The 15,160-nt window shown below is 41.1% G+C and overlaps 1 protein-coding gene across 10 annotated transcripts in view; it reads left to right on the top strand.

The window, feature by feature from the left end:
- LOC132391847 (sodium/hydrogen exchanger 9B2-like) overlaps nucleotides 1-15,160 on the top strand; it is a 204,951-nt gene that overhangs the window by 66,923 nt on the left and 122,868 nt on the right. For 2 of the 10 annotated variants that reach the window (XM_059965528.1, XM_059965529.1), the window contains exons 1-2: nucleotides 1,007-1,207; nucleotides 13,102-13,167. The exons of 1 other annotated variant lie outside the window; for it this stretch is intronic. The gene's annotated coding sequence lies outside the window, so the exon portion shown is untranslated. Of the gene's footprint in view, nucleotides 1-1,006; nucleotides 1,208-13,101; nucleotides 13,172-14,439; nucleotides 14,489-14,866; nucleotides 14,969-15,160 lie in introns of those variants that run through there. 7 more of the 10 variants (XM_059965531.1, XM_059965530.1, XM_059965533.1 and 4 more) reach the window with 6 other exon arrangements.

The raw sequence follows: 15,160 nt of genomic DNA, 5'->3' as shown, positions 1-15,160 counted from the left end.
ATCATTTTCCTTCTCTTATCAGAAGAAATTCTGATAAAGTATAACTGACATCTTGGTTTCCTTAAGTCTGCTGATTTAAATTATTCAAACATACACCAAAAAATACACATAAAAGCTGGTCTTTTAGATCCATCAACAGTTTGCTTTCCAGGCATTTTAACTAGCAATCAGTGCCCAGCTGTGTGGTCAAAGCCAGAGATGAGGATGTGGGCAGGTGTATAGTTGGACAAGGAGGTTAGTAACATAGGCAGCTATGAGGCTCGGAACACAGTGGGCTTGTAGCTGGGGCTAGAGTTTGTTCCTAATACTCATACCTCATGTCCACATTACCAGAGTCCAGGTATGTTCGTGAAGCAAGGGCTGGAAACATCGGTAAAACTGTGAACACAAAGTACACTGCAGATGTTGTGGTCAAATCAAGACGTACAAAAAAGCTGAATGAACTCAGCAGGTCGGGCAGCAACCGTTGAAAGAAGCAATCAACGCGAAGGGTCTCGACCCGAAACGATGACTGCTTCTTTCAACGGATGCCCGACCTGCTGAGTTCATTGCTTTTTTGTACGTCTTGCTAAAACTGTGGTAGGCTGTTAGAAAAGCTGCAGGTATGCATTCAGAACTGTGTAGTTTCTGTGTGCAGGGGTTACTAAGCATTAACCACGCACGAGTAACCCCCCCACCCCCCACTTAACAATGTAGACTATTCAGCGGCGACAGATCCCAACATCCTGCTCTCAAACATGGGCATCCCGTACCAGGTGAGGCACGGTGGAGCAGAGGTGGCCTTTGGACCACCTTCCGGAGGTTAAACTCGGCGATTCTCCAGCCGGTCCCAAAATGCGAACTTCCGCAGAAGGTAGAAGATGCTAATCGCCTCATAAACCGTCTACGTACCAGAATAGGGACAGCGGCGGCAACACGCAACCACCCCGCCAGTAGACGCTCTTGCGCATGCGCCTTACTTACCTAAACGACCCGGCCGCCGCCCTCCGTTCGCGCACGCGCCAACTACCGGGAGGACAGCAGTTGGCGCACGCGCGTTTCCGCCGGCGCTCTCGGAGTTTGACAGTCGGCGGAGCTGTATTTAGTGAGGCTGCGGGCGCTACTCAGGGAGGGAAGGCAACCGATCATCGGCGCCTTGAATGCCCCGCCATCGCCGATCACCCCTGAGCGGCAGCCTTCGCTTCGTTTGGACGAAGTTTTCAATCAGGTGAGTTCAAGAAACCGTTAGATTTATTTCTCACCTGGAAATGTGTCCCTCCCTTCCTCCCCTTTCCTTCGTCTGCACCCTGCCTCCTCCCCTTCAAACTTGTTCTCCTCCCCATCAGCTCTCCCTCAATTGTCCCAACCCTCTCTCTCCTCCAACATTTCATCTCTTCCACCCTCCCATTCACCCATTCCCCACCCTCACTGTCATTCCCATTTCCCCCACTCTCCCCAAAATTATGGCTTTTGGAAGGCAGGGAGAGAGGATGGCAGTTGTAATGAGTGCAGACAATTCACTGGATACTTTGTTTTAGAGCTAGTTTGGATCTTCTAGCGGTTACTGCAGGCTATTCTGAATGTTTGGATTCTTAAAACTATTGCCAGTCCTGCTAAGTGTTTGCAGCTCTTTCATTATACCAGATTTCAGGAACTGATTTCCATTAGGCAGGTGGAATTGCCTTGGAGTCTTCTGCAATTTAAGAAAGTGCAAGGAAGTCAGGTTTTCTTACATTTTTTGAGGATTTTTTATTTTATTAGAAAGATATTAGATGGGATGGGAAGGAGTAGGAGAAACACCTAGATTGCTGAAGGTTTGTGGTGTTTAGGCAAGAAACGGTGTTGGATAGACTGTTGAGTCTGAAGGCTGATGGTCTACATCCCAGGGTACTTAAAGAGGTGGCTCTAGAAATCGTGGATGCATTGGTAATCATTTTCCAATGTTCTTTCTATTCAGGAACAGTTCCTGCTGATTGGAGGGTGGCTAATGTTGTCCCACTTTTCAAGAAAGGAGGGAGAGAGAAAACAGGGAATTATAGACCGGTTAGCCTAATGTCCGTGGTGGGAAAGATGCTGGAGTCAATTATAAAAGAGGAAATTACGACACGTTTAGATAGCAGTAGAAGGATCAGTCTGAGTCAGCATGGATTTATGAAGGGAAAATCATGCTTGACTAATCTTCTGGAGTTTTTTGAGGAGGTAACTATGAAAATGGACAAGGGAGAGCCAGTGGATGTAGTGTACCTGGACTTCCAGAAAGCTTTTGATAAAGTCCCACATAGGAGATTAGTGGGCAAAATTAGGGCACATGGTATTGGGGGCAGAGTACTGACATGGATTGAAAATTGGCTGGCTGACAGGAAACAAAGAGTAGTAATTAACGGGTCCCTTTCGGAATGGCAGGCGGTGACCAGTGGAGTACCGCAGGGTTCGGTGCTGGGACCGCAGCTGTTTACAATATACATTAATGATTTAGATGAAGGAATTAAAAGTAACATTAGCAAATTTGCTGATGACACAAAGCTGGGTGGCTGTGTGAAATGTCAGGAGGATGTTATGAGAATGCAGGGTGACTTGGACAGGTTGGATGAGTGGGCAAATGTATGGCAGATGCAGTTTAATGAGGATAAATGTGAGGTTATCCACTTTGGTGGCAAGAACAGGAAGGCAGATTATTATCTAAATGGAGTCAAGTTAGGAAAAGGGGAAGTACAACGAGATCAAGGTGTTCTTGTACATCAGTCAATGAAAGCAAGCATGCAGGTACAGCAGGCAGTGAAGAAAGCTAATGGCATGCTGGCTTTTATAACAAGAGGAATTGAGCATAGGAGTAAAGAGGTCCTTCTGCAGCTGTACAGGGCCCTGGTGAGACCCCACCTGGAGTATTGTGGAACACAGCAGGCCAGGCAGCATCTATAGGGAGAAGTGCTGTCGACGTTTCGGGCCAAGACCCTTCATCAGGACTAACCGAAAGGAAAGATAGTAAGAGATTTGAAAGTAGTGGGGGGAATGATAGGAGAAGACCAGAGGGGGTGGGATGAAGCTAAGAGCTGGAAAGGTGATTGGTGAAAGTGATACAGAGCTGGAGACAGGAGGCCTCAGGAGAAAGAAAGGACGGGGGGTGGGGGGGGGGAATGCACCATTGTGTGCAGTTTTGGTCTCCAAATTTGAGGAAGGACATTCTTGCTATTGAGGGAATGCAGCGTAGGTTCACAAGGTTAATTCCCGGAATGGCGGGACTGTCATATGTTGAAAGATTGGAGCGTCTGTGCTTGTATACACTGGAATTTAGAAGGATGAGAGGGGATCTGATTGAAACATATAAGATTATTAAGGGATTGGACACACTGGAGGCAGGAAGCATGTTCCCGCTGATGGGTGAGTCCAGAACTAGAGGCCACAGTTTAAGAATAAGGGGTAAGCCATTTAGAGCAGAGATGCGGAAAAACTTTTTCACCCAGAGAGTGGTGGATATGTGGAATGCTCTGCCCCAGAAGGCAGTGGAGGCCAAGTCTCTGGATGCATTCAAGAGAGAGTTAGATAGAGCTCTCATAGATAGCGGGGTCAAGGGATATGGGGAGAGGGCAGGAACGGGGTACTGATTGTGTATGATCAGTCATGATCACAGTGAATGGCGGTGCTGGCTAGAAGGGCCGAATGGCCTACTCCTGCACCTACCGTCTATTGTCAGACACAGGGCATTTGGCCCATGATTTTTGCTGAACTAATAAAGTAGTAATTAAATGCCTAACTAATTGCTTCTGCTTACACAATGTCCTTATGAAGGACCCTTGCCATCTAGGACATTTCTTCTTCTCATTACTACCATCAGGGAGGGAATGCAGGAGCCTGAAGACCCACACTTAACAGTACCAGTTTCTGAACACTCCATTAAGTCATGATCACTACCTCAATATTCCTGTGTTGCACTTTTTAAAAATTGTAACACATAATTTGTAATGCCTGCACTGTAAATGCTGCTTCAACACAGTTCATGACTTGTATCCCTGGCAATAAACCTGATTCAGCTCTCTCCATTTTCTGTACATGTATTTGATTTTCTAAAAGCATTTTAAACACCTCTATTTTATTTGTCTTTATTACCACCCTAACAGAGCATTCCAGGCACCCACTACATTCCATGTAAAATAAAAACTTGCCTGTTCATCTCCTGTGAACTAACCCTGCAACAGAGTTTACAGAATAATACAAGACAGAAATGGGCCCTTCAGCCCCCAGTTTCCTTGTCAGCTTCGAAGAATGCACCTATACTCATACCGTTTACCAGCACTTCCTCAGCCTTTCATGCTCTTTGTGTTCATTTAAATACTTAAATGAGTGAGAGTATCTGGAATGAATGTTTTAAAGATTGGTGGAAGTGTGCACTCTCACAATCTTTAAGAGATATGTAGTTAACCACTTGAATTGCCAAGGCATAGAAAACTACAGACAAAATGCAGGTAAATTAAGTTACTGTAGATTGGTAATTGATGGTTGCCCTAAGCATGATGGGCCAAAAGATCGACTTCTGTGCTTGAACTCAAGGAACTAACTACGACTAGTGAAGTTTCTGAACTTGAAAAATGCTAGATGTGAATTTGAAGATCTGTCTGCAAGAGGCTTGAAGGAAATAGCTTCAGAGATAGTGAATGGCCTGTTGTCATCTTCCAATGTTATGTAGATTCTGGAATTGTCCATGTGGAATAGAGGGTAGAAAGTGTGAATCCAGTATTTAAGAAAGGAGGGAATCACCAAAAAATTCAAAGTTTGCAAAGTATGAGAATCGAATCAGATTTAGTATCACTGGCATATGTCTTGAAATTTGTTAACTTTATGGTAGCAATACAATGAAATACATGATAGAGGGGAAAATGGGTTACATTAAGTGTAACTATGACTGTTAAATAGTTAAGTTAAAATAAATAGTGCAAAATAACAGAAATAAAAAAGTAGTGAGGTAGTGTTCATCGATGGCAGAGGGAAAGAAGCTGTTCCTAAATTGCTAAGTGTGTGCCTTTAGGATTCTGTACCTCTCTCCCCTGATGGTAACAGTGCAAAGTGGGCATGTCCTGGGTGGTGGGGACCCTTAATGATGGAGGCTACCTTTCAAAGGTACTGTTCTTTGAAGATGTCTTGGATGATATGGAGGCTGGTACCCATGATGGAGCTGACTGACTAATTTTATAATTTTCTTCAACTTCTTTTGATCTTGTTAGATATAAGAAGCAGGAAGTAGGAGGGGCTCATGAGAAATATAGGGTAGCCAGGAAGGAGCTAAAGAAAGGACTTAGGAGAGTTCGAAGGAGGCATGAGAAGGCCTTGGCATGTAGTATTAAGGAGAACCCCAAGGTGTTCTATGTGTATGTGAAGAGCAGGAGGATGACGAGAACGAAGGATAAAGAGGGCAACATGTGGCTGGAGGCGGAGGAGGTTGGGGAGGTCCTAAATGAATACTTAGCTTCAGTATTCACAAATGAAAAGGATCTTGATCAGGGTGAGGTTGAAATAGAGCAGGTCTGTGTGCTGGACAACGTGGAGATTAAAGAAGAAGAAGGTCTGGATCTTCTTAAAAACATCAAGATTGATAAATCCCCAGGGTTAGATATGATACAACCCAGGTTGTTGAGGGAATTGAGAGAAGAGATCGCTGGAGCATTAGCTATGATCTTTGAATCCTCTTTGGCCACAGGGGAAGTGCTGGAGGACTGGATAATGGTAAATGTACTTCCCTTGTTTAAAAAAGATAATAGGGAGAAACCTGGGAACTATAGACTGGTGAGTCTTACATCGATGGTCTGCAAACTAATGGAAAGGATTCTTAAGGATAGGATCTACGAGCATTTGGAGAAGTACAATCTAGTCATGGATAGTCAACGTAACTTTGTGAAGGGAAGATTGTGCCTCACAAGCCTGATAGAGTTTTTTGAAGTGGTAACAAAAGAAATTGATGAGGGTAGGGCAGTTGATGTGGTCTACATGGACTTTAGCAAGCATTTGACAAGGTCCCTCATGAGAGACTCATCCAGAAAGTCATGAGGCATGGGATAAGAAGAACCTTGGCTGTTTGGATAAAAAATTGGCTTAAAGGAAGAAAGCAGAGGGTAGTTGTGGAAGGAAAGTATTCTGCCTGGAGGTCGGTGACTAGTGGAGTGCCATAGGGATCTGTCCTGGGACCCTTGCTATTTGTGATTTTTATAAATGACCTGGATGAAGAGGCAGAAGGATGGGTGAGTAAGTTTGTGAATGAAACAAAGATTGGAGGAGTTGTGGATGGAGCTGCAGGTTGTCGAAGGTTACAAGAGGATATTGACAGGCTGCAGAGTTGGGCAGAAAAATGGCAGATGGAATTCAATCCGGATAAGTGTGAGGTGATGCATTTTGGAAGGACAAACCAGAAGACTGAGTACAGGATTAATGGTCAGTTGCTTAAGAGTGTGGATGAACAAAGAGACCTTGGGGTTCAAATCCATACCTCTCTCAAGGTCACTGTGCAGGTTGATAGGGTAGTTAAGAAGGCCTATGGGATGCTAGGCTTCATTAACAGGGGGATTGAGTTCAAGAGTAGAGAGATCATGTTGCAACTCTACAAATCTCTGGTGAGACCACACTTAGAGTATTGTGTTCAATTCTGGTCACCTCATTATAGGAAGGATGTGGAAGCTATGGAGAGGGTGCAAAGGAGATTTACCAGGATGTTGCCTGGTTTGGAGAACAAGTCATATGAAGCAAGGTTAGCAGAGCTGGGACTTTTCATTCTGGAGCGTAGAAGAATGAGAGGGGACCTGATAGAGGTCTATAAGGTTATGAGAGGCATAGATAGATAGGGTGGATAGTCAGTACCTGTTTCCCAGGGCACCAAAGGCAAACACCAGAGAGCATATATACAAGATTAAGGGAGGGAAGTTTAGGGGAGACATCGGGTAAGTTTTTTACACAGAAGGTTGTGAGTGCCTGGAATGACTTGCCAGGGATGGTGGCAGAGGCTAAAACATTAGGGGTATTTAAGAGCCTCTTGTACAGGCACATGGATGAAAGAAAAATGGAGGGTTATGGGGTAGTGTGGGTTTAGTACTTTTTTTAAGGATTATATGGGTTGACACAACATGGAGGGCTGAAGAGCCTGTACTGTGCTGTAATGTTCTATGGTTCGATGGTTGTGCAGCAGCACTCCCCTCCCCCACCATACCAGATGCTGAAGCAGCCAGTCAGAATGCTCTCTATGGTACATTTGTAGAAATTTACGAGTGTCTTAGTTGACAAACCAAATTTCCACAAACTCCAAATGAAATATAGCTGCTGCCTTGTGGCCTTTATAGCTGCATCTATGTTGTGTGCAGGTTAGGTCCTCAGAGACATTGACACCCAGAAATTTGAAATTTCTCATTCACACCACTTCTCCCTCTATGAGGATTGGTTTGTGTTCCCTGAAGTCCACAATTAGCTCCTTGGTCTTGCTGATGTTGAGTGCAAGGTTTTTGCAACACCATTCAACTAACTGGTATATCTTGTTTCTGTACGCCCTTTGTCACCATCTGAAATTCTGTCAACAATGGTTATATCAACAGCAAATTTATAGATACTGTTTGAATTATGCCTAACCACATAGTTATTGGTGTAGAGAGAGTAGAGCAGTGGGCTAAGCACACATCTCTGTGGTGCGCCAGTGTTAATTGTCAGCGAGATGGAGATGTTATTTCCAATCAGTATAGATCGGGGTATTTCAGTTAGGAAGTTGAGGATCGAATTCCAAAGGAAGGTATAGAGGCTTAGGTTCTATAGATTTTTGATCTGGATTGTAGGAATGATGGTATTAAATGCTGAGCTATAGTCAATAAACAACATCCTGACATAGATATTTGCATTGTCCAGGTGACCCACAGCTGCATGGAGAGCTGTTGAGATCATGTCTGCTATTGTGGCAGGGAAATGTATAGTGGTAGGGAAAATGCTATAGCAAAGGATACAAAACAGTGTGATCAGTGTGGAGCTTTTTGAGAAAAAAGTAGTGTTGAGTCTCTTGAAGAATGTTAAGGTGAACAAGTCCCCAAAGTATGATGGGATATACTGCAGGTTAATGAGAGAGGCGAGAGATGAGAATGCTGGAGCTTTGGCCAGGATCTTTAGACCCTCTCTAGATGAAGGCAAGGGCCTGAATACTGGCAAGTAGTTAATATTGCTTTATTCAAGAAAGAAAGTAGGAATAATTCTGGAAATGACATTGTGTCTCACATCAGTGATAGGGAAGCTATTGGAGAGTGTTTGAGTATTTGTACAAGCATGATCTTATTAGGGACTGACAGCATGATTTTATGTGAGGCAAAGTATGTCTTACTAATTTGATTGAGTTTTTTTAAGGAATTGATGAAAGTGATTGAACATAAGAGCAGTGAATGTTATCTACATGGATTTTAGTAAGGCATCGACAGAGTTCTTTCTGTTAAGCTTATCCGGAAAATTACGATGCATGGGATTCACGTGATGTGACTGATTAGATTCAGAATTGGCTTACCCATGAAGACAGAGGGGAGTGGTCAATGGAGTTTACTCTTAGTGGTGTTTCATAGGGCTGTGTACTGACTCCACTGCTATCTGAGACTTGTATAAATGCCTTTGAATTGGTGAGCTAGTAAGTTTGTAGATGACACAAAAATTGTTTGTCAATGGTGTAGAAGATGGCCAAAGGATACAATGGGATATAGATCAGTTGCAAATATGGGTGGAGAACTGGCAGATGGAATTTAATCCATGCAAATTTGAGGAGTTGCTCTTCAGGAAATGTAAAGGGAAAGTACACTGTTAATGGGAGGGATTTTGATAGTGTTGATGTACAGAGTCTTGGGATCCAAACTTTCAAAGTGATCACAGTTGACGCTGGTAATATGACGTGCTTACTTTGTCAGTCAAGGCAATGAATGTTAATCAGGGTACATTGAAACTTTAGAAAATGCTAGTTAGGTTGCATCTGGAGTATTGCATTAATTTCTGGTTGCCTCATTAGAGAAAGGATGTGGAAGCTTTGGAGAGTGGGAAGTTGTTGCTTGATTAGAGGGCAGGTGCTATAAAGAGAGATTGGATTAACTAGTTATTTTCTTCAAACTGGAAGAGCCCAAGGGCATACATGATGGAAGTTTACAAAATTATGAGAGACATAGAAAGGTATGTCTTTCCCAAGGTCAAAATGGCTGCTACAAGAGGGGGAAATTCAAAGGAGATGTACAGAGCAAGTTTTATTTTACATAGAGTAGTGGGTACGTGGAATGTGCTACCAGGGGTGGTGACGGAGGCAGATATAGTAGGATGTTTAAGTGCCTTTTAGATAGACATGTGAATACCTAGATGGTGGAATATGGGCCATGTGCAGGGTGAAGAGATTAGTGTAATTAGGCAAAATTATTTTACTTGGTTTGGAACAATATCATGGGTTGAATGTTCTATTCCTATTCCTGTTCTATACAGTTATTCGTTCTAATAACTGAACATCTCAAAATATAATATGACTGAGCTGAGTTGATGTGAATGTATAAAAGGAAAATTAGCTTTGACTAATCTGCTGGATTTCTCTTGAGTAAAGCAGAAAAAATGTTCACCTACTTGGATTTTTAGGAAAACTTCCAAGAAATCAGTCAACAAAGTTATAGAACTTGGTATTGGGGATATAATACTGATGTGAATTAACAGCTGATTATCCAGTAGAAAGCAGTATGTGAGAATGTAAGTGGATTCTGATTTGTCGGCAGTGACTAGTGGAGAATGGCAGGGATTAATTCTTGGATCCAACTTTCACAATTAAAATAACATTTTGGCTGGAGATAAAATAGTAAATAGAATTTGAGTGTGGAGGAGAATATAACAAGCAGAATATCCAGCCTTACTGACCGACCTCCTGGTTTGGTCTTCGAAGCCCCCACCTTTCTTGTGGGTTCCAACACTCAATCAGTGTCCACTGGCGTGTCTGGAGGGTGTCTCTCCAGACCTGTCTTTTTATCCCTACCAACGGGGTCTCAGCTATCCATCAATCCTGAATGACTGTGTCCATCAAATCAGGCCAGTCCTTCAGTCCACTGAGGAATGTTTATGAGCAAACTACTGTCCTTGCAGCGAAACAGTAAATAATTCAAAAAGGAGTCACAATACAGTTATCAGCAATTTCCCCCTCTTTCTTATCTGTTGCCGATGTTCTTGGCTGTTTTTCGTCTCTCTTTCTCATGGTCAGCATAGCAACAGTAATAGTTCGTGGTTCTCGGGGGGGGGGTGGTTAACTCTGTACCCCATTGTCCATCAGGTCTGTTCATCATTCATAACAACAAAAGATTTACAATAGAGTTTGATTAAGATAATAAGGGAGCCTTAATGCAATTACCTTCTTTCTTAAACTTGCACAGTGGTTTTGTGGGTTCTGAGGTGGCCAGTGAGTCCAATGTAGGGTCTATAGATTCTTCCACAGACACAAAAGAAAATGGCTGAATCATCAGGTTGGTGTGTAGCTTGAGAATGTACACTTCTACATATACAGAATTTCTATGTGCTCCTAGTGTAAGGCCTTGGGATATGCAATAATCTTCCTTCCAACTTTGGATGGCCATGAGCCATGGGTTCCAGGAGTCAGAGAGGATGTTGCACTTCTTGGAAATGAAGGCTTGTTTTGCACCTAGGAGAGAGACAGCACCAAGGAGTATTGTGTATGGTTTTGTTCTCCTTATCTAACACAGGATTTACAGATACTCAGACTATAGAAATACACCCTTACAGAATTCACAAATCACTACCCAAAAGATATGGAGCCTATTCTGCCTGAAGGTTGGTAACTATTGGCATTCCACATGGATTATTTTCTGGCTGGATGAGTGGGTTAGTAGGTTTGTAAATGACAGATTAGTGGTGTTGTGGATAGTGTAGAAAATTATTGTAGGTTACTGTGTGATATAGACATGATGCAGTGCTGGGCAGAATCGTGGCAGATAGGGTTAAATCTGGGAAAATGTGAAGATCCAACTTGAAGGATGAGTACAAAGTCAATGGCAGGTTTCTTAGTGTGAAAGAACAGAGGGTCTTGGAGTTGAGGTCCCTCAAAGATGCTGCACAGATTGAGAGTGGTTAAGATAGATATGGTGTGTTGGCCTTCATTAGTTGGGGATTAAATTTGAGAGCCATGGCGTAAGGTGGAAGCTCTATAAAAATTTTTGTTAGACCACACTTGGAGTATTGTGTTTAATTCTGGTTGCCCGATTGTATGAAATATATGGCTTTAAAGAGGAGATTTACCAGGATGTTTTCTGGATTAGAGATCATGTCTTATGAGGATAGACTGAGTGAGCTCAGTCTTTTTCTTTGGAGCAGAGGAGAATGAGAGGCAATTTGATAGAACTGTACAAGATTGAGAGACATAAGTAGGGTGTATAGCCAGCACCTTTTTTTTCCCCCAGGGCAACCATGGCCAATACCAGATGACGTCCATTTAAGGTGAATGGAGGACAGTTTAGGCAAGATGTCAGAGGTAGGTTTTTTTTTAAGAGACTGTTAAGTGCCTGGAACACTGCTGGGGGTGGTGGTAGAGGCTCTTGCAATAGAGACAATGAAGAGATTCTTTGACGAGTACATGGATGTAAGAAAATTGGAGTGTTATTGGCTGTGTAGGGGGAAGTTTAGATTTATCATGGAGTAGGATTATATAGGTCAGCACAACATCGTGTTAGAGAGGGAATAAAAATTGCTCTCTCAAATATATTTTTCAAAATTGCTTTTCTTGACATATGTGTGCACAATGCAGCTTTACAGAGAAGATTGGTAAATATTGTTTTCTAAGATCTCAGTCACTTCCCATATGTTGGATTACCTGTATTTGCTTTAGTGGGAGTACAATGACTACTAAGCAAGTCCTAGGGATGATGGATGTGACATGAAGAAAAATTGTGTAGATTGGGGACTGAATTTTCCAGTTTAATAGAATGAAAGAATATTTCATCAAAACTTGTAATATTCCTTTTCAGGCTTGGTAGGCTGGATTCAGGAAGAATGTTTTCCCTGACTGAGGAGTTTAGAACCAAGATCATTTTTGGGCTTGGCAGGCTGGATTCAGAAGGACGTTTCCCCTGTCTAAGGAGTCTAGGATCAACATCTTTTTTTGGGGTAGGCAAGTGGGATTAAGGAATAATGTTTTCCCTGTTTGAGGAGTCCAGGATCAAGTTTGAAAATGAGCCATAAGCAATTAACAACTGAGATGAGGAGAAATCTCTTCTCAGTGTGGTGAATCTTTGGAATTTTCTATCCTGAAGGGCTGTGCAGGTGTGTTCACTTTATGAAGTGCATCCTCATATATTCTTGTACTAAAACCTGTCCAGTCTTATAATATAAAATAAGTGTTACTTGCAGTTTTTTGGTAAATCTCTTCTGCATCCCTCCAAAGATGAAGTGCACACAATTTGGAGATGATATTTCAACTAGGGCCTCATGAACTTAAAAAGTCATAAATTAGCAGGCCATTTTCAAGAATTATAGACCTACATTTAAAAGCATTGTCTGAAGAGCACAAAAGATCAGCTGCATTTAGGAAAGACAGAATGAATAAGCACATTCAAATATACAATATTGCATATCATTTAGGAACTGCAAACTGTAATCATATCAACAAAATGATATTAATGTAATCAAGGTCTTGAAATAGAAAAATCCTTTTTATAGTCCCCTGTTTGATTACAGCTTTATCTATCCATAATAAAAAATTGGGAAATATCATTGGCCAGTGGTAGCTGTAAGAATCTTTATCTGCTGTACACTTCCTTGAAATCTTGTTCATTCAGTGATAGTGACCTTACAAATGTTGATGAGACTTTTAAGCAATTTAGCTGGTAGCTAATTAACAGCCCTATGTTAAAGAAAGAGTAGGTAAGGACTCTGAGTGTTATTATTAGTCTGTGTAATGTTGACAGGGAAAGTATTCCAGTCTTCATCATTAATAACTGCTCCTTATTGGTCTTGGTAACCATTAAGATGAGTGAGCCTGTATGATGATTTCAAGAAGACAATTTCTCCTAGGGTTCTAAACACTGATCACATTCTTACAACATTTATACAAAATCATATACCATATATTGTCCTGTTTGAAAATATCATACTTTGTTACAGATGCAGAGACTTCAAGAAATGCAAGAATCGCTCATTCTCATTTCTTCTGCTGTGATTCAAGAAACAGTAGGTAACCGTTGTATCTTTTTGATCCTAAACTGAATTTTCAACTCAGTATCCCTCCAACATTAAAACATCTTATTTTTATCATGTAATTTGGCTCAAAAAAACAAGAAAAAATCTGCAGGTTGCATCTAAGATGAGATAAACTGTTAACAGTTCAGATCAACAATCTTTGATCAGAATTGGACAAGTGAGAAAAGAAACACGGGGATGGGGATGGGTGGTAATAGTGTTTAGGGATATCAAAAATACAGAGTGGGTGCTTACTTCGTAAGAATGACACTGGTGCTTCAAATACCTTTCAATTTAATTGCTCTTCCCAATCTTGTTCTGATTTTTGTGTTCCTTCTTTTGCTATTCCAACAAGGCTTTATAAAACAACACCAATTTTGTTTCATTTCAGTGGTTTTCAAAATCCACCTTGTTATACCGTTTCAGAAAACAATTCCATAAATCTATTTATATCACATATTTGTTCCATTGAAACACTGTTGTTTTGATTTGATCTCTCACAGACTTTCCCTTTTGTTCTTTAATATCCTTACCCTAGTTATCCTTTTTCCCATCCTGAGCTAAGGCTATTGACTTGAAATATTTAATTCTGAAGATTCTGTCTGAATTGTTATATTATTAGCATATAGCTAATGGTATTATATCACTAGCATATCATTAAATGATCAGCTAGTTAAATAAATTGCTAAACAATATCACTACATAATTTGAGTACAAATCATAAGATATTGTCATGAAACTTTTAGTTTGTGGTTTTGAATATGGTATCCTGTTATGGCTGTTGAGGCACACAGAAAACATGTAGACATTGATTCCTGCCAGATGAGAACTCAGAATTGGAAACGTAAAGCCTTGGAATCGTACAGCACGGAAACAGGCTCTAGGGGCCAACTTGTCCGTACCAACTAAGTTGTCTAGTTGTGTGACTCTCATTTTCCTGCTGCTTGTATCCATTTCAAGTGAAAATGTTGCTGCTCATATCCATCTTAAATCTTTCGTGTCTGTCCTTAAAGCCAATGATTTCCCCTCATGATTTTATAAACCTCTGAGGTTATCCCTCAGCAAGATTTCACTCAAAATTCTGGTTCTCTTGCTCTGTTCCTTCTACCTGAAATGCATTCCTAATCTGACACACCTTGAAAATTTATCTTTTTGAATAGATAATTAATCAAATTCTGTTTAAGCGTCATATCTGTGCAAAAGGCTCTTAATATTGATGCAGGGTCTCGGCCCAAGATGTTGACTGTTTACTCTTTTCTATAGATGCTGCCTGACCTGCTGAGTTCCTCCATTTTGTGTGTGTTGCCTTATGGTAAAGATATTTGGTGTATTTTTACATAGAAAAATATAACTTAGTTTTACGGATTTTAAACTCTGCAGCATTTATAGTCTGGGTAGATTACAAAGCTTAAATTCCGTGCTGCAATGACTTTCACACTGATTTCAGCCTTCATCTTTGAAAGCTATTAACACTTAACCATTATTGATGTATAATAAGACAATGTCTTTCTTATTTGATAGGCTTTCAGGTTGTCTGAGGTATATTTATGTAAACTTTCGAGAGCAAATCTTTGAAGTTTTTAGCTAGTAGGCCACAGGTTTTATCCTATGCCATTACTTTGTAATTTTCTTATTCAAAATGAAAATGGAAAAAGGAGTATCTATCTCTAAAGCAAATCAATAATTTTGCAGATGCTGAAATGGAAACAAAAGCAGAAAATGCTGGATAAAGTCAGCAAGTGTGGTGGCATCTGTGGGAATTACAGTATTTGACCACCTTTAAGCTATCAAGGTAGAAATATTTGAGAAGAACATTCCCTCTAATTTACAGCTGTGTAGACCAATCGTTGCTCTGAGCAAGAAATTTTTACATGAACTGAAAACTGTGTGACACTTAATATTAACATTATATAAAATAAAATTCCAGCTATGTGGCAACAAAAGCCATGTGTGCAAGAGCATTTCAGTTATTGCAGTCATGCAT

Source organism: Hypanus sabinus, chromosome 3, assembly GCF_030144855.1.
Source record: "Hypanus sabinus isolate sHypSab1 chromosome 3, sHypSab1.hap1, whole genome shotgun sequence".
In the NCBI taxonomy this organism is placed as follows: Eukaryota; Metazoa; Chordata; class Chondrichthyes; order Myliobatiformes; family Dasyatidae; genus Hypanus; species Hypanus sabinus.
Note: the sequence above shows the minus strand (reverse complement) of the source record. Positions and strands in the feature narration are given on the sequence as shown.